General features: G+C 32.5%; 1 protein-coding gene and 1 long non-coding RNA gene across 2 annotated transcripts in view; both read left to right on the top strand.

Annotated features, from left to right (window-relative positions):
* Window positions 1-21,286, top strand: part of LOC142334053 (metabotropic glutamate receptor 2-like) — a 794,082-nt gene that overhangs the window by 73,116 nt on the left and 699,680 nt on the right. The gene's annotated exons all lie outside the window — the stretch shown is intronic.
* The window catches only part of LOC142333736 (uncharacterized), a 261,824-nt gene that overhangs the window by 51,665 nt on the left and 188,873 nt on the right, over window positions 1-21,286 (top strand). The window lies entirely within an intron of this gene.

Here is a 21,286-nt window from a genome sequence, read left to right as displayed (position 1 = left end):
AAACAGTTTTTTATCGTTTTAAAGAAAACTTGACGTTTTACAAAACGACATTTTAAATAAAAGTTGTAGAACGTTTTAAAACAGAACTTTTAAGCCCTGCCCGATATCAAGTGATCAACAAGTAAGATAGTTATTGGAAAAAAAACCCGTTAAAATTAACAATTTCTTCATTTATTAATAACTTTAAAATGAAAATATAATTTTTTAAGAAAATTCCAGTATATATAGTCCTTGATTACTAGAATAAGTGTCTTTTTTTACTTTGTTAAAATATGCAATAGTTTTTGTAAAAATAATTTTTTTCGAAAAAAAGATTTTTTTTTAAAATTCAAATAACTCGTACGGCAATTTCCCTACGTGACCCATACGGGGCTTAAAATTTTCTGGAAGAGTTGTACTAATCTTTGCAAATAATGTGCGTATTGCAAAATAATTACAATTGTGCGAAATATCGACCAAAACATCGACTTTTTTTTCGGCTCCGAAAAACGTAAATTAATTTTAATGTTGGGATTCCATCAAAATTTCCATTCGATAGCTGCCATTTTTATACGAATTTTAATAAACGTAAATTAATTTTAATGTTGGGATTCCATCAAAATTTCCATTCGATAGCTGCCATTTTTATACGAATTTTAATAATAATTTTTATACGACCTTTTGGAGTCTAGATAATTTTATCATTTGTCAATATTTAGGTCTGAAATTTTCACTGGTTGTACTCGAATACTTGTACTTTAATATAAAAATTATGCCTCAGCGAATTCGTTTTCATTACTGTAAGTTAAATTATTTTTGACCCCGTAAAATACTTATTTGGTACGTGGATGCATGTGGTGGGCGGAGAGAGAGACTTCCAAATCATCGGTTGACAGATTAGCTGAGCATGCAAAGTCGAAGTCTATCTCCGCCCACTACGCGCATCAACGTGCCAAATGGAATAGGCTTTTTACGGTGTCCAATATAATTAAGCTTATAGTAAAGAAAACAAATTCGATCGCTCTAGAATAGTTTTTATAATACAGTACAAAAATCCGAGTAAAATTTGTGTAAATTTCATACCTTATATTGACAAATGATCACAGAAATGTTAAAAAAAAAATAAAAAAAATTAATTTGGCTCCAGTAGGTCATAAGGCAAAATTGTTTTTATTAAAATTCGTAGAAAAATGGCTGTTATCGAATGTCAATAATGCCATTTCGTTGGAATTTCAACAATAATTGAAGTTTATTGAACTGAAAAAAGTCGATATAGTTGTCGATTTTTCGCATAATTGCAATTGTTTTACCATACACGCATTATTTGCACATGTTAGTACAACTCTTACAGAAATTTAAAAGCCTCGGATGGACCACGTTGGTGCATTATTACAATATGAGTTATTCGAATTTTAAGAAAATTAATTTTTTTCGAAAAACTCGATTTTTGCAAAACGTATTGAATTTTTTGCAAATACAAAAAACAACTATTATACTTACTAAGGATTACATATTCCGGAATTTTCTTAAAAAAATCTTTTTTAATTTTAAAGATATAAATAATTGCAGAAAAATGTTATTTTTAGCGAGTTTTTTTTGCAAAAACTATTTTATTTGTTGATCAATTGACTCGCCCATAACCTATAATTTTTGTTTCCAAAATTCTACAACTTTTATTTAAAAATTGTTTTTGTAAAACGTCTAGTTTTTATTTAAAACGAAAAAAACTGATTTTCGCCAACTTTAGACACTATTTTGAAAATGATGCGGTAATTAGAAAGGATGGAAAAGCAGTTTATTCAATTCTACGGAATACTTCTTACATTTTACATAGTTTATCTAAGAAAAGTTAATTTTTCCAAAAAAAAAAAAACGGGTATATTCGAATATTTGATTGTTCTATTTCTAGATATGTCATAGAAGTATCCAATACACAAATTGAACATCGGCGACCAATTGTTTAATTCTAACCAGATCCGTACACCTACACTGCGGTTCACAAGTCAAGAACTATCTACATGAAGAATTTCGTTAACATGTGATTGGCTTTTTTTTTTTTTTTTGTCTTCAGTCATTTGACTGGTTTGATGCAGCTCTCCAAGATTCCCTATCTAGTGCTAGTCGTTTCATTTCAGTATACCCTCTACATCCTACATCCCTAAAAATTTGTTTTACATATTCCAAACGTGGCCTGCCTACACAATTTTTCCCTTCTACCTGTCCTTCCAAAATTAAAGCGACTATTCCAGGATGCCTTAGTATGTGGCCTATAAGTCTGTCTCTTCTTTTAACTATATTTTTCCAAATGCTTCTTTCTTCATCTATTTGCCGCAATACCTCCTCATTTGTCACTTTATCCACCCATCTGATTTTTAACATTCTCCTATAGCACCACATTTCAAAAGCTTCTAACCTTTTCTTCTCAGATACTCCGATCGTCCAAGTTTCACTTCCATATAAAGCGACACTCCAAACATACACTTTCAAAAATCTTTTTCTGAGATTTAAATTAATTTTTGATGTAAACAACTTATATTTCTTACTGAAGGCTCGTTTAGCTTGTGCTATTCGGCATTTTATATCGCTCCTGCTTCGTCCATCTTTAGTAATTCTACTTCCCAAATAACAAAATTCTTCTACCTCCATAATCTTTTCTCCTCCTATTTTCACATTCAGTGATTGGCTATGATGAATTAATTCCCTGGCCACCTTGATTCATTGACGTTGAATCATTCAATTTCTTTCTTTGGGAGTTTGTCAGAAAGAGGATATACGAAACGAAGGTAAAGTTTTCATCATAACTGAATTTAGAAGATGTACCGAAGATGAATAACTCCAGATGTTCTTCGTAATATACGTGAAACTGAAAATCTTCTTGTGATTTTACGTGGTATAAGGCGCTCCTGTGTTTGAAGTTAATATGTATTTTAAAGAGAACTAAAATGCTCTGTGTATCAATACATTGTTACATTGTTGTATCTGTTAAAATATAAAATGAGCTGAATAATCTAAGATGGCTCATCATAGTTGCTAATTTACATGACGGATTACTAGGTTAATATTTATTTATATAAATGAAATTATTTGTAACATTTAAAATAATTTATAGTTTTTTTTATATGGTTTCGGTCCTCATTGAAGCAATTCTAGTCAATATTGGAAAGATCATTTCTAGGATTTTTTTTTCTTTCCCTAATACTCTCTCATTCTTTTAGACTTCTGAAATCTCTCTTCGTCTCTGATTTTGTAATTTCTTTGTTTCAGAGTTTGATTTTTAATTCTATTTTCTTATTTTGAAGGATAATTTTTTCTTCTCTGTTCAAAATCTGTTTTTTTTTGTAATTTTTAGTTCTTTAAGGTTTTCTTTAAGTTTTTTTTTAGCCAGTTGTTTATTTTTTTTTTTTTCTTGGTAGGTTAATAGTTTCTCGGTTAACCAATCATCTGGGAGCCTTGTTAGACGATTATAAAAGACTACACTTCTTTTCCTCATACTTTTCAGTAACGGTTCGTTCTCTTGATACACGATTACATTAGGAAGACGATATTTTCCATCTGCTATGTTTTTTGTTATATTTTTTTTCAATATGTAGTTGAAGAGATGTGGGGATAACACGACTTCTTGTCTTAGCCCAGTTTTTATCTTGAATTGTTTGGAGAACATTCCTCTACATTTTAATTTCCAATTTTCGTTTTTAAGTGTTGCTTTAATCAGATTTATTAATTTTGTGTGGAGTACCAATACTTTGTGTTTAGTAAATATTCTCTATGGATAAAGTCATAAGCCTTTTTATAGGTAGAATTCATTTTTTTTTTTGTCTTCAGTCATTTGACTGGCTTGATGCAGCTCTCCAAGATTCCCTATCTAGTGCTAGTCGTTTCATTTCAGTATACCCTCTACATCCTACATCCCTAACAAGTTGTTTTACATATTCCAAACGTGGCCTGCCTACACAATTTTTCCCCTCTACCTTTCCTTCCAATATTAAAGCGACTATTCCAGGATCCCTTAGTATGAGGCCTATAATTCTGTCTCTTCTTTTAACTATATTTTTCCAAGTGCTTCTTTCTTCATCTATTTGCCGCAATACCTCTTCATTTGTCACTTTAAACACCCATCTGATTTTTAACATTCTCCTATAGCACCACATTTCTAAAGCTTCTAATCTTTTCTTCTCAGATACTGCGATCGTCCAAGTTTCACTTCCATATAAAGCGACACTCCAAACATACACTTTCAAAAATCTTTTCCTGACATTTAAATTAATTTTTGATGTAAATAAATTATATTTCTTACTGAAGGCTCGTTTAGCTTGTGCTATTCGGCATTTTATATCGCTCCTGCTTCGTCCATCTTTAGTAATTCTACTTCCCAAATAACAAAATTCTCCTACCTCCATAATCTTTTCTCCTCCTATTTTGACATTCAGTGGTCCATCTTTGTTATTTCTACTAAATTTCATTACTTTTGTTTTGTTCTTGTTTATTTTCATGCGATAGTTCTTGCGTAGGACTATTCTTTGGATATGGGCCTAAAACCTATATAAGTAAATTTTTTTGATATCACCAAACATTGGCCCAGGGGGTGGGAAAAATGGGCTTTCGGAAACAAAAAATTCCTCGCTTAATAGTCACAGTATCCAATCCGTTTAATGTGATCATTAGTCCACTAAACATTACCTAAAACCTAAGTCTGAATCAATTTCTGGTGTGACGAACTGTTACGGGAAAGAATGACCAAAATGTTGACCAAATTTATTTAAAACAACTCAATATTTATTTTTACAACAATAATAATTATTCGAAAACATTTTATAAAAACTGCGCCACGCTTTTATTTAACTAAATATTTTCATTACTTTTAATTTTAAAATTTAGTAATTATTACATTCATTTATTGGTTATTTATTATCCATCCCTAACAATTTGTTTTACATATTCCAAACGTGGCCTATGAATGTTACTGTGTTTCCTTAAAAAACCATGAAAACGTTACGTTTTGGTGAATGCTGACAAAAATTTGGGTTGATTATCAAGTCCATAAATGCAAACATTGTGATCTGAAAATTTACCACTTAAATGAAATGTTGCTTTATCACTAAAGTTTAAGTTCGGTTACAAACTATAGTTCATTCATAGCTTTCTGCCATTAGTGCAGGTCACGCCTTTTTCTCTCCACCATGTTCTATCCTTTGCTAACCTTTATCCGCATATTTTCCCTTTTCCATAATTTCTTTGGTCATTTGATATCTCTTCCTTTCTCTTTCTTTCCTTACATTCACCAAGCCTTCTATCGTACCTACTGATAAAAATTTTCTTCTACAATGTCCTAACTGGTTAGGACATTGTTTGAGAAGGTTTTCTCCTTTTCTTTATTCAATCACATCAGAATTCTGATGATATAGTAATTCTAGCCGAGAGTAAAAAGGATTTAGAAGAAACAATGAACGGCATAGATGAAGTCCTACGCAAGAACTATCGCATGAAAATAAACAAGGACAAAACAAAAGTAATGAAATTTAGTAGAAATAACAAAGGTGGACCACTGAATGTGAAAATAGGAAGAGAAAAGATTATGTAGGTAGAAGAATTTTGTTATTTGGGAAGTAGAATTAGTAAAGATGGACGAAGCAGGAACCATATAAAATGCCGAATAGCACAAGAGAAAAGAGCCTTCAGTAAGAAATATAATTTGTTTACATCAAAAATTAATTTAAATGTCAGGAAATGATTTTTGAAAGTGTATGTTTGTAGTGTCGCTTTATATGGAATCATCCTCTGAAACAGTACCTAAGAGTGTGGTCCCGGAGGTTAAAAAAAGAAAAATAATGTTTTTTTTTTCAACTTTTTTCGTTTACTTCCGTTGATTATCTCAGATCGTAAAACGACAAAAGCCTTATTTCGTTTTATTTATTTATTTTTTTTTTTTAAAATGATTAAACTTATTTATCTTTAATAATAAATTAATCATACGTTTTTTTTTTCAGTTTAGTTTTACATTTTTTTTTTATTAGTACGCAGGAACACTTATTGTTCCACCTGTCCCATCCCGCTGTATATAAAATAACAATATACGTTTACATAATATTGGCTCATTATAAATACTTCGTGGGCATGTTGTTACAATGTAACGTGCCTCTAGCAATTTGTAACAACTTTCTCCACCTGATAAATATTTACTAAAACTAACCCTTTCCCAGGAATTACCAAAATAATTTTTATTATCTTATTCCTTAGTTGTTGGGTAAAAAATCATATTAACTTACAGTAAAATGAATATTTATTTACTTTATAAAAATGTCAGTGACGGACAGATGAATTCAAGACGATAGAAAGTTGCTTCGAGAAAACGGAAATTGATTACCATTCGCAGCTTGATCATTAAAACCCACATTGGCATTAGATGTATAAGAATATGAAAAACAGCGTGACTAACGATTTGGTTGGTTTATTTTAATTCTCCGGTTAATTAAAATATAATATCAATTTCTCCCTTTATAAACTAACCTTCCCCTACTTAGCTTCAAAATAGATATTTTAGAAATAATCTCAGTGTATAACAGTAATTCAAAATTTTAAATTCTTAATTAAAAATTTAAAATTCGATTTTGTTGTATGAAAAATAAAACACTATTTTCACGAAACTTCTTTGGAAACTTTCAGCACAGTCAAATATTTCCAGTTTTTTTTATAACTTTACTAGATGCAGATTTTATTTTTAGTTAACCACAGAATATTTGGCTTTGAATAAATAAGCATTGCCAGTAATAGTTAATCCTGAATTGAGGTTTACTAAAGTTTTTCTTTTAAATTCATATCGAATGTTAATATTTATATACTGTACAAATTATTAAAAGTAAATAAGTAAAATGCTACATGTAATCAAAAAGTGAATGACCCTTTTAAAAAATCATTAAACTTGCCCAATCACGTACTGTCAGTTAATGGAATTTCTACCACATGAAAGTACGCGTCCTATGATTTTAAATTCCGGCCGATAGGTTAAAATGCTACCGCAAGAAAAATGCTACAAAAAAAATCGGAAGGTGTCAGGTCTGGACTCCTTGGAGGCCAAAGTATGAGTCCTTGCCGGCCTATACATTGATCTCCAAATTTTTCGTTCAAAGCGTCCATGACCAATGCATTGAAGTGCGGTGGAGCACCATCTTGTTGGAAATGAAGTCGATGAATGTTTTCGAGTTCATCCGGCTGAGGAAAACAATAATTGGTTAACATGTCAAGATACACAACACCATTAATTGTTTTTCAGCAAAGAAGAAAGGCCCTATTACATGATTTTTCATCACACCAGACCAAAAATTAACTTTAGGCGAATCGCGTTGTTCCTCAATAATTGCATGTGGGTTTTCAGAGCCCCATATTCGTGAATTGTGTCTGCTAACGCATCCATTCGCATGAAATGTAGTTTCCTCTGTAAATATTATATCGTCTAAAAATGATTCGTTTTCACTTATTCTGTCCAACATTTCAACAGCGAAATTGTAACGTTTTACACCATCATCGGGTTTCAATTCCTGCAGTATCTGGATTTTGTAAGCGTGTAATTTCAGTTTTTTACGTAAAACTTTGTGAACTGTTGATTTTGGAATACCTAATTCGACGCTTCGACGGGGGATGGACTTCCCAGGACTTGTAATTGCCGATCGTCTAATTAGTTCAACCGTTTCGTCCGGTACACTTGGTCTGTCGTTTGATTTCTGTTTCTTAACCGATCCGGTTTCTTTGAATCGTTTGAACCAACGTGTTATGTTATTTTTGCGTCGTGGATCTCTTTCGAATTCACGTCGAAACGCACGTTGAACTAAAATTACGGATTTTAATTCAGCCATCAATAAAACGCACTTTGCTTTGTCTTTATTCCAGAACATAGTAACTCACTAAACTCACCGCAACAACAATACAAGAACTGACGTTGTGGTTACAACTGCTGATAAACAAACTTCTGGGTTGGAGGCTTTCAGGGATACCAATATAACATCTAGAAATTTCCCTACAATCTTCCTATGAATTATTGAAACCGCACCATTTTTTTATGATAACTCTGTATTTTGATATCACCAATTACTAGCCGAGTGGGTGGAAAAAATGGGGTTTCCAAGACAAAAAAAATCATACCTTCCTTAATAGGCACAGTATCGAATCGGTTTAAAGTGATTCCTCTAAACATTACTTAAAACCTTTGAAACAATTTTTGATATGACAATCCTTATAGCATAGGATGACCAAAATGTTGCTGGAATTGTATGAAGATGGGGCTTATCGTATGCTAAACATGTGCAATTTTTTTTTCACATGCAACTATTGTCGTATTAAATAAATTTGAAGTTTTTTCTTAACTTTAAGGTGGAAATATTTGGTATCCCTTACTTAGCACCGGTGAAAATAACCTCCGCCTTCCGATGTGCCGAAAGGAATTTTTTTATATGGAGTAAATTATTTTTTTATTAATCATATTAGGAGAAATTTCATCGGTAAAAATATACTTTTTAGGATATTTTTGATAAATTTAGTTTGATTAATAATTTTGTGTTAAAGATTTAAACATAACTTGTTGATTTATCTGTATCCAGATAACAGAAAATGATTCTTTATATACTTAGATATATTTATATACAATTTTATTTTTCTATTTATATTTTGTACATATATATATATATATATATATATATATATATATATATATTTTATTTCTAAAAGATGTGTTTATATTTCAACTGATAAAAACGGTAAATAAATAAATTTCTTTTTTTACTGATAACTAGTATAAAAAAAAATCTATGCTGTAAATACACATCGTCGTTCTTTGATAGAGAATTTTCCATAAACCATTCGTGGAATGACTACTGGTTTTTGCTTTATGGCGTCATACTAAAATAGGGGAATAAATATAAAACGTGTTGTAGTAAAAAACGAGATGTTCTATGCGGGATAAATACTAAGCGAGTTATGTATATTTATTTAAAAGGAAAAATGCATGTTTATTGTTTTTGATCGTTTCATGTGCGTGCGTGCATGCAAGTGTATTGTAGGCTGAATAAAATACTCCAAGAATGAATAAACCCTATGAATAAATTAATGTTAAACTTAAATGTTAACGTTAAAAATATTCCTCTTCAATGAGAGTTTATTTATTTATTTTTTTCTGAAAAGGTTTTACGTTGCCAAACTATAATTGAATTACCTTCCATCCAGGGTTGTTTTTTTTTGGGGGGGGGGGGGGTTATTCAGTTTATGTATTTCTACAATCAGGACCGGTATTTCAATTATATCTGTAAAATAATATTATTTGATATATTTCTTTTATTTTTTACTTTCCCTTATAGCGCAGCTAGTGTCTAGTAAAGCTAAAGGTCTAGATGGGAAATCTTATTGTAATCGGTCCAGTTTTCTCGTATGCGGTTTTCACTGAATCTTTACTTTTTAACACTTAAGGAACCCAAAAAACCGGATGTAAATTTTCCGGTTGTTTGTATGTACGTTTACGTTGTGTGTGTGTGTGTGTGTGTGTGTGTGTGTGTGTGTATTTTGGTGTCAAAACCTAAATCACCTTATATCTTCAGAACTGCTGGACCGATTTTGACCAAACGTATTGACTTACGTTTGAACGAAAAAAAGGAATTAATTTTAAATTAATTCAGAAGACTTTTTGACTGAAAATGATAGCGGTGATTTATGAGTTACTCTTTTAAATAAATTTTGATGAGTATATTTAGCACTAAAAATGCGTTACAGATTTTACTTTCCCGAGTAGTGCTGTAGCAGAGCTATATCTTTAGAAAAGAAAGTATTGTAATTGGACCAATTTGGGCATACGCGGTTTTTACAGGATGTTTTGACACCAAAGGAACCCAAAAAAACTGATGGAAAGATTATCGTGTGTACGTGTTTGTTCGATGTTCATGTCGCACCTTAAATTACCTTATATTTCCAGAACTATTCAATAGATTTTTAACCAAACTCGGGCAAATTACTTCTATATATGGGGCATTGATGGCATTACATTTTTAACTCCAAAGGTTAAGGTGGTGAGGCTGTTAAGCAAGGTCACCCTCAGTATCTCGAAATTTTGCTTATAGTTTCAATTTTTTTTTGGCACAATTGTTAATAATTAAATTATAATAATATTAAAAAAAGAAAAAATAAATTGTAAAATCGCACCTTACTCAAAAATGTTCTTTATAAAATAATGGTTAAGTAGGTATACTGTGTCAATAGTATCACCTCTCACCAGAAGGAGCGTTAGTGTAGCTCTAATATACAGCTGTTGTTGTCTTCTGCTATATTGTGACGTCACAGGTGACCTGTAGAATTAAATAAATGAATAATATTTAAAGTGTAAAAAAGTACTTAAAGTGGCAGCTACTATCGCCAATCCCACGCAAATGAAATACGGTATGCGTGGGCGCTTTAGTTAGCATCATTGAAGTACATAAAGGAAAAATATTACTTTTAAATAAAACAATAACTATTCTAAATTAAGTTGTGTGCGTATAATGTAAACCGTGCATTAGAAAAAAGCCGCGTGAAGAGAAAGTGCTACAAGTGTGTTGTCAGCTTTGATTAAAATTATATTATACATTATTACGTAAAAGAAATGTCTTTTAATTTTAAAGTAATGGCAAATTATAACGTTACCTTCATGATATACAGAGTGTCCCATATAAAACGCAAACCAACCTTATATTGGTAGGTATTGAAATAATAAAAAGGCATGTGTAAATGTAAATGTAATTTTTATTATTACCATCCATTACCTTACATTTAGAGTAAATGTTGGAAGTGGCCGTCATCTTCTTGAATACAAGCTTCAATTCTTTTTACAGAGTTTCTTGCAACTTTTTTCAAAGTTTGTGGCTGGATGTTTAATACAGCTTGTTAAGTGTTGACTTTCAATTGTTCAAGTGTTCGTGGTTTGTTGCTGTAGGCTTTTCCTTTGAGGTAACCCCATAGAAAAAAATCCGCCGCAGTCAAATCTGGAGATCCTGGTGGCCACATGCCTCGACCGATAACACGATTATCAAAGAATTCCTCGACGAAATCAGAAGTTGAACCTGCGTAGTGCGATGTCACACCGTCATGTTCTAGCCGGCAGTGTCTGTCTTCCTCTTCCAAGATTGCGATGAACTGAAATAAAATATCCTGATATCGTCCTGCATTGATGTTGTACTCGAAAAAAATAGGACCGATTATTTTCATTCACGATATCGCGCACCACACGCCCGACTTCTGCAGGTGTAATTGTTTTCGTGATAAACGTGGGGATTATCAGCGCTCAAAATTCTACTGTTTTGGCTGTTTATGTAGCCATCCGAATGAAACCGTGCTTCATCTGTGAAAAATAACGAATCCATAACATTAATTCCCTCACGCAGAAATCGACGGAACCGTTGACAATATTGTAGCCGTTTTTTTTTGTCGGGCTCAAGAAATCGATGAACCGTTTGAATGCGATAAGGTCGTAATTGTAATTGTTTGGTCGCCCAATGAACGGTTGATTTAGACAAATTAATTTCAGCAGACAAACGTCTGATCGATTTATTTGGCGAGGCGAGTAATCGGTCTTTGATTTCAGCGACTGTATCTGTATTCAACACCGACGCAGATCTTTTGTGTTCCTTGTTATTAACAGAACCGGTCTCTCTAAATTTTGCGACTAACCTTAATACTGATGTTTTGTTAGGAGCCGGCTTATCTGGGTACTTATGGCGAAACAAATTTTGCACTGCAACCGCTGATTTCCTACTGAACTACGACACGACAATGAAAACACGTTCACTAGCGAAAACACCATCTAGTCTCTAGCAATACACTGAACGTTATGATTGCATTGTTGTTACTATCGGTAGTGTTCTACTGCGTCGCCGCGATGTTCAGATGTTGGACGAGTCCATTTCAGTAACGAGTAGGGCAGTAAGCTTGACTTTTGAAATTTCATGAATGAGTGATTGATGGGTTACGTTTTATAAGGGACACTCTGTATTTTATAATTATCGTTTTCTGTGTAGAAGTTTTCCCTATATTATCGTTTTATTTATTTATTAAGTTGGTATTTTTTTTTATTTTTAAATATTGATTTTTTAAAACTTCTTTAGATAGATATGTCTTGTAAGCGATATTTTTAAATTAAAGTACAATAAAAAGGATTTTCTTAAAAATATTATTTATAATAAACCAGCCGGTCGGGCGAACGAAGCGAGCTCCGACCGGCTAGTTTGTAATGAACAATTCAACAAAGCCCCGGACGCACATAATAATGTTTGATCTTGGCGTTGCTGCACAGGTTCTTTTTTTATAAATATTCTTAGTTGCGAAATTTATTTTATCTATTTGAATTTCCTTGATTAGATTTTTGATTTGTTTCCTTCGTTAAAGATTATTATTTCCCGCAAATTTCATCTTGGTTTTCCGTACTTTGTTTTTTACTGTTTTTTAGATATTCTCTGCGGCCGTTCATCGTATTTCTGTGTTTGGGAAAGAGATTTTTAAGCCAGTTCATTCGGTAATTTCTTGTTAAGTTCATTCATTTGAGCGACTGCTTCTTGTTCGGTTTCCCCAAGCAGAGTTATATCGTCTGCGAAGGCTAAGTATTTGATATTTGACTTAATGGCTCTTATTTTGAGTTCTTATTATATCGCCTAAGTTTTTTTTCTTCCAAAAAGTCTTTATAATTTTGTTCATAACAATGTTGAAGAGTATTTTAGAAAAACCATCTCCTTATCGAAGTCTTTTTTCTGATTTTGAGAGGTTCCACGATTTCTACTTAGAAATATAGAAGTGCTGTTGGTTATTCAATTTAATCAGGTTGAATTTTTCCGGTCTACCCCACATTCTATTTATATGTTGAAAACAGATTCTCTGTCAACTGAAGTATATGCTTTTTTGGAAGTTGACGAATTAGATGAATGCATTATTCGGTCTTACGGCATGGTATTTGAGAATTAATATTAATTTCAGTATCTGTTCCGGACGAAAAGGACCTCATCTAAACGATTTATTTTTATTTATTTAGAAAAAATTTCTATTTTAAAAATATAAAAAATATTTCGTTAGGAATTTAAAGAATAAATAGTAGTATTTCCATGCAACACTGAAATGTTATAATTCTTTTAGCATCATAGGTTAAGGGCCGTTTTATTTTTATAACATATTTTCTGCTGTAGACTAAGTACACGATAAGTATTACAAAGTTATGAATAAATTTAAAAAAAAAAATTTATAAATAAATTAATATCATTCAAGTATAAAAAACGAGTAAAAAATTAACATAAGTGTAATTTACAAAATGTGCTTCTGCGCTGTTGCCTTAATTATTGCAATTTTTTTTTTTTTTGAATAAAATGCATCTTAATTTTTCTACGATTATAAATTTTGGACAAAAGGCCCCTTAATAAAATTAATTCTAGAAACATTATATATATATATATATATATATATATATATATGTATATATATATATATATATATATATATATATATAAACATACCCGTTGTGGCTTCGTCCGCCTTTTATGGTTACTTGCGTTTCCCGTCGCGATCAATTTCTTTTATGATTTTAGTTAAGTAACCGGAGAGTTAAGTCAAGAGTTCCAGTGTTAAAGTCCTAGTAAATCCAGTTATTTTTACACGGACTTGAATACTAGATCGTGGATACCGGTGTTCTTTGGTGATTGGGTTTCAATTAAACATACATCTCAGGAATAGTCGAACTAAGACTATACAAAACTATATACTTCATTTACACTCATACATATCATTCTCTGAAGTATTATCTGAAAGGTAATTACTGGAGGCTAAACCGGAAAAAGAAAGGAAAAAGTTAAATAACCGGATGCAGGTACAGCCAGTCGCGTCGCACAGTAACAATGATTTGACTATGTTGGTTGAGCCGCCGCGTCGCATACTGTCACACTCCTTAAAAAATCTAAATTTAAAAAAAAAAATCCGAAAATATTTTTTACATATTTATCTTAAGATTATTTTAATTTTCCCAATCTAATGAATATCTCTTTTAATATAGTCGGATGTGGGGTAAAATCTATAAGCACTCGTTCAAATATTTTTATTTTTATTCACCCAATTCAAGGTTGAATTTCGATAAAAAACTAGAAATTGGTTTTTAAATATTTACTTGAAAAATACTCGCACAAAAAATCAAATTAGATTGATAAAATTAGTCGGTGAGAACTGATATCTTCTTTTCTTATCGAAAAATTAAAAAAAATTTCGGGTCTACAAAAATAATTCAAAATCCATTTTATCCCTTTAACCTCGGAATTTAAAAAAAAAAAATCCTTAGCGTGCTCATTACATAGTAATAATATTAACACAGATTTTCATTAATTTATCTTCAGTAGTTTTTGCTGGGCGTTTGAATATGAATAACTCACGACATGTCCTTTTATTTATGTATATATATATATATATATATATATATATATATATATATATATATATATAAAACATGTATGGTGTTGGTTACATGCCTTTTGTTACGCTCTGTTTAACATCGTATTACGTAATCTATTTGATCGTGCGTGTTTCATGATTTCTTGAATACCCGGTTTGTTCCGTCGTGTGCGGCTTTCAGTTAATTATCTTTGATTTATTATGCATTTATTTTTAAAATATAAAAAATAACGTCGTTTTAAAACCAAGCTTATTTCATCGTATTATTTATTTTTTTTTTTACTTTTATTTTTTCTCAAAATTTGAGCAATATATTTTGTAATTAAATATTTAGTAATTACATAATAATAATAATAAAAAATAATTTTAAATAACATTTATTGAAATAAAACACAGGTTAAAAAAATCATAATTCGGGGTGCTGCCCCTGAATCTCATGTCGGAGGAGAGAGCGATGAGACAACGGGGTGTTTTGGCAAATGTCGCTCGCGATTGGCTTATCGGACGGTGGCAGGCGTTGCAGACAGGTTGATGTACGAGATCCTTCATCCCAGACATCAAGACCTGGATAGGGAGGAAGTCTGAAAACCTGTCGTACGAACTCATCCAGTTTCTGAGTGGCTACGGGTGTTTTGGCGCTTACCTACATAGGATTGGGAAAAGAGCTTCCCCCCTATGTAGGTATTGTGAAGACTCCACGGAACACGTGGTGTTCTGGTCTGTGCGCTGGTATGATGTACGGCACCCAGTAGACGAGGAGTTCTAGGAGTTTGTAGTTGAAAGCGTGATTACCAAGATGTTCGAGTCGGAAGCTGCGTGGAAAGCAGAAGCTGCCATGGTAGAAGCCATTGTTCGAGGTAGGGAGGCAAACTAGGGTGAGTAGAGGTTGTATGATTCCTGTTCGTCCCCCTGCATGTTTGTTTGTGTTTGTTGCAAAAGTTGGGACTGAATTAAACTTAAAAAGCGGGTCCTGGTCTCCAAATTGTACAATTGCACAAAAAAAAGTGTAAAAATAATTAGGAATAATTGAAACTTATTATTTGGTATTGGATATGAAAAATCATTAAAGAAAATTAAATGGCCCACCATTTTGGCCAGGATTGTAGCAATTAAAACATTTTTTTTTTGGTAAAAATTAATATTGTATGGTTGTTTTTTTTGAATTTGTCAAAATCCTAGTCTTTCCATTTAAAAGTTCTGTGTGTTCTCCCCCGGTAGAGTTACTCTAGGTGCTTAGGTTGTGGTATTTTCTTAACGATAAAAAAGTATACTGTTTTTATATATAAGAATTTGCTAAATTTCATTTTTCTTTAATGGGTGAAAATCTATATTATTGTTGCCATATTTTATTATCACTATTTATTTATTTATTTTTATTTTTTTGTCGAAAGAGCAGGTGTAAACAGCTATAATCATTAGTCCCGTGAAAATCGATTGCGTACGAAAATATGCCATTCGTGACTAGGATTTGAAGCTGGTACCTTACCAAAAAATACACATCTACAGCCATGGAATCGGCTTTTAATTTTTTTAAGTTTTACGTTCATTTAAAAAATACATAAAATAATTTAGTTTTTTCTGTGTTTTTTTTTTGTGTTCTCTTCCCTGAGTCGGCTCAACAGTCAAGTATTACTTATCCCAAGGGACTCTAATGAGCATCCCCGCCTACCGGCAGTACGTTCGGTATGGCAGGTCGGCTCACCTCCGTTTCTAACCGTTAAGACCAGGGACACGGAGTTCGGCTATGCCGTTCCCGGGCTTGTCCAAGCAGCCGGGTCGTTAAGTTTTTTTCTCTGTTACTGATGTTAAAAACGTTTTTCAAACTATATATATATATATATATATATATATATATATATATATATATACTATTTCCTTTTTGAAAAAAATGTTATAAAAATCGTTTCGAATTTATTTTTTGAATGATTTATTTAACTTTATTTTTTTAATTTAGTTTTACAATACATCCTTTCGTATGTAGCTTGAAACAATGTACATAACGTATTGTTTTATAACAATAGAAAATGGCACATATATTTATTGCCTTAGACTCGTTTTTTTTTTTCAATTTTGTTATAGTTTTGATGCAGTTGAAGGATCTGAACAACAAGAAGCATAAATTAAACTTAATTTCAGAGAACATTTTAATATTTAATTTGCCACTAATTCAAGTTATCCACATAAGTTGTCACTGATAAGGCTTCGTATTAGAGTAAGGTACAGTGATGGCGCGTCCGCGAATCGAGCAATTTGATGGTTTTTTTCAGTTATGGTAGGTGGTAGCGGTTGGAAGAGGAACTTACCGGGTTGGTCTAGTGGTAAACGCGTCTTCCCAAATCAGCTGATTTGGTAGTCAAAAATTCCAGCGTTCAAGTCGTAGTAAAGTCAGCTATTTTTACACGGATTTGAATACTAGATCGTGGATACCGGGGTTCTTTAGTGATTGGGTTTCAATTAACCACACATCTCAGGAATAGTCGAACTAAGACTGTACAAGACTATACTTCGTTTACACTCATACATATTATCCTCATTCATCCTCTGAAGCATTATCTGAACGGTAATTAACGGATGCTAATCAGAAAAAATAAAGGGGTGAAGTGGTCATACGTGTGTAAATACAATGATGGAAATGTCTACCGAGACATTTGCATCAATGGCATCCTGAGAGAGGCCAAACAGTTGACTTTGATGTCTTATTAAATGACGACCTTCGGTAAAGCCCATCAGAGCTAGGAACAGAGGAAGTGGTGTGGTAACCGGGATCATCACAAGACAGGTATCTTCTCCTACGGGAGTCAGGATGAAATTATTGAACGTATCAGGTTACTCAAATGATACAAATATTATCTTCGTAGTAATTCATCGTGAGTGAACTGAAAAGAATAGTATGAACTTTAAACAAATTCGATATTTACTTAATAAGAAAATTATAGCGATGTTTTGTTTATTTTTTTTCGAAAAAGCCCCCCATTTCCATTCCCATAGTCCGGTTTTGGCTATTAACGAACGCGACCGAGATTTTTGGATGAGTTATTTTCTCACGAAGAATTTGAAAGTGATTGGTGCAAAATTACGGCAGTTATCATGTTCAAAACAATATATATATATAAAGAACCTTTAGAGCTGACAGTGGTTTGGGGTCTGTGTGATGTGAAACGCGAAGATACGTCGAAATTTTCCGGATGTCCAATCATGGTACCCATTACATTATATAGCTTTCCTTTGAAATCTTCCTAAAAGAAAAATTAGTTGTGTTATTCATTCAAACTAAAAAGTATAGTTTTGATTTTATTTTTTTTATATTTGGGTTTTAATTGGACAATCAGGGTACAGTAAATAATATTTCATTAATAATTCATTGTATATATTTCGAAAAGTGTATAAGTAACATATACTGTTAAAAAAAAGATGAATGTAATTTATTACGTAATTAACAACTAATCAATTTGGTTGTAAAATAATAAAAAATATTTTGTTTTTTAAATACTATTCAAGGCTATATATTAAAAAACAAAATTCAAAGGATCTTTAAGAAAAAAAGGCTTTAATGCTATGCAGATGATATATAAAAATAACCTACGATGTTCTGAATCTGTGTATGATAGTTACATAATATGAAAGATTGATAACCCTTCAACGGTTCCTTAAATACATGTATATAAGGGATCTTGGACGCATGCGAACACACACGCACACACACACACACACACACACACACACACACACACACACACACACACACACACACACACACACACACACACACACACACACACACACACACACACACACACACACACATTACACAAATACTTGAATAAAAAACTAGGGAAAATGTAAGGAAATATTTTCTTTTTAAAAATTATTTTTTTCTCTTTTGAAGATAATATTGTATATTTGTTATTATGTTTTTAATCACATATAAATTAAATTTACTTCATCCCGTCTAGCCTTTCTTTCTTTTTCCTGTTTAGCCTCCGGTAACTACCGTTTAGATAATTCTTCAGAGGATGAATGAGGATGATATGTATGAGTGTAAATGAAGTGTTAGTCTTGTACAGACTCAGGTCGACCATTCCTGAGATGTGTGGTTAATTGAAACCCAACCACCAAAGAACACCGGTATCCACGATCTAGTATTCAAATCCATGTAAAAATATCTGGCTTTATTAGGACTTGACCGTTGTAACTCTCGACTTCCAAATTAGCTGATTTGGGAAGACGCGTTAACCACTAGACCAACCCGGTGGGTATCCCGTCTAGCCTGAACACTCATTGTGGTCAGGCTAGATCAGTCATTGTGTGACGTAATGTGTTCATTATGTCAGGATTGTGATAATCATACTGATAAACAATAATTAAAGTCTATTCAATTTATAAAAACTATTAGTTTATTGTAATTTTTTCAGAACAGCACTTTGTTCAGCAAATGACTGGAAACTTTGTATTATCTGAAATATAAAGGTTTCAGAATAGTCGGCAACCCATCTTAGAAATAGTAATTATAACTGATTACTCGTACGAAGGACGGTTAAAAAAGTATTTTACACGGTTCTTAGCGTTACCCGATAAACAGCAGCAGGCGATGGCCGTACTTCGCTTCTAATTTTTTTCTGTTTTACAGTTAAATAAATGGAGTAAGTGCAGCCAGTCATGCCGGATACACTAAAGTTGTGGCAGTAACTGTGTTGGTTAGAATTTTGCATCTATAACGTCGTCCCTTTTGTTGAATCACATAATTAAACTTCTTTTACATCAAATCTCTGATTCACGGATATTAATTAAGAACACAATTAGTCATATTTCGAGTATATTCTTTATTAAGGATTACATGTTTAATTATTAATAATTTAATAAATAATAATTAACGATTACTTCCCTTACTGGACGTAGTATCGAATCGGTTTAAAGTGGTTGTTAGTCCTCTAAATATTACATCAAATCTTTGTCTGTAACATTTTTTTGATAACACCACTTCTTATAGTAAGGGATGACTAAATATTACTGGAATTGTAAGAAAATAGGGCTTGTCACATTGTGAAAATTTTTTCACGTTGCAATTATTGTTGTATTGAGTAAATTTGAAATTTTTCTTAACCTAAGATGGGAATATTTTTTATCCCCTACTTAATACCGGTGAAATTTACCTCCGCCTTCCAGCGTGCCAAAGGGATTTTTTTTTAATTTATTATAACGTCATAGCAACTTTACAATCTGTTCAATAAGATAATTGAGCAACTAAATAACATCGTACTTGAACCAAAATTAAGTAGCCACAACGAAACAAACGAACCAAATCTATTTTCTCATCAGACAAACCATTAGAATTCCAGATTGTTAGTCTGAAAGATGTTTATTTTTCCTCAAGATGACTCAGGAAAAGTCAGAACATTCTGTACATCATAATTCCCATCATTCGCTCAAATCTTTAAAACATGTGGTCTAAGATATATATGAGCCCATGAAAATTCTGGTTATTAGTAGTTTACTGACCATAGGAACCACTCATCTTAACTCGTTCATCGTAGGTAGGACCGGAAGTATTAAACCTATTTTTATATTCAGTATTATTATCAGAAGGTCCACACATTGTAACTTTCTCAGCGTAGGTAGAACCACAAATATCCAGCCTATTAACAAGGTCAGTATTAATTTTATTATTAATATTATTACAAACATGAGAATCGTTGATACTCGATTCTCATGTCATCGAGTCAGTTACCCTCACATCTCCTCCTTTGGCACACGGAGTGTTGTTATTGATATTTTAACCCCATAGGGGACAACACAACCGCCTAGTGACGTTCCGGTCCCCACACCATCACCCCTCGACCATTACCCTGATGGCCTTTAACGCGAGTCGTCTATCGTCCCTTGACGTTTTACATCTCATAGTAATAAGCCTGGCCTCGTTGTGATGCCATCGATGTAAATGCCTCGGTAGACATTTACATCGGTAACTTATTAACTCAGCTTTTGCCTTCGCTGTAAGTCTCGTCCGGACATCTTGAATGTCTTACATCGTATCTTTCTGAACTAGCTAATTGAGTTCGCGAAAGCACGAACCCCACGCATAGTTATACTTTTATTGAGCCAATTCTGTCAATTCGAGGCAAATTTGAATCAACATACCACCAAAAATGTTGCTCGCAACAACGAAATTTTACCCTAATTCCCTTACTGAACTCAACTTTGGTTCGTACCCCCAGACTTAGGTTAAATTATGGTCTCCGGTCTGGTCTACAAGGGAGAAGTGGACCAGATCTCCTACTCCCACTCAGCTTCATCGCAGAGTCCTGCGTGACATTCATTTCTTAAACCATCGTCAAGATGACGCTACACCTAACGGCTGCATGGGATCCATGCCCTCGGCAGTGCTGTTTTTATTGACATAGCATTTGTATTTAAAAACTTTTTTTTTTAATGAAATATATTTTAATTTATATTTTAAAACGTGTATGTCACGTATTAATAATAACTGTCCTATACCAAATCCACATTCCATAAAAAAAATTACAGTGTATAAAAAATGTATACCCACAAAACTTTGCAATCCTACCTTATCTCAATGGCGTTAGTTTGATATGAATTAATCGGTTGAATACCCGTAGACAGTCAGTATTGATGTAGAAACAGCGTTTCTTTGATATTTGGTATGTTTTAAGAAAATTATTTCGGTTGAGATTTTTCTTTCTAAGAATAAATGCTATTTACGGATTATGAATTAAGTGAATATATTTGCGTACGAAGAAAATGTCTTCTTCTCTTACGCTGGCTATTATTATCAAACGTGTAGTATCAGTATTCAGTGGTTTAATTTTCTTACTCGTTTTTTTTTCATCTATACTGAAATTCTTGGAAACTCATCTCTCTGAAAACC

This window comes from Lycorma delicatula, chromosome 13 (assembly GCF_047948215.1).
Source record: "Lycorma delicatula isolate Av1 chromosome 13, ASM4794821v1, whole genome shotgun sequence".
In the NCBI taxonomy this organism is placed as follows: Eukaryota; Metazoa; Arthropoda; class Insecta; order Hemiptera; family Fulgoridae; genus Lycorma; species Lycorma delicatula.
This window is presented reverse-complemented; position numbering and strand designations above follow the sequence as displayed.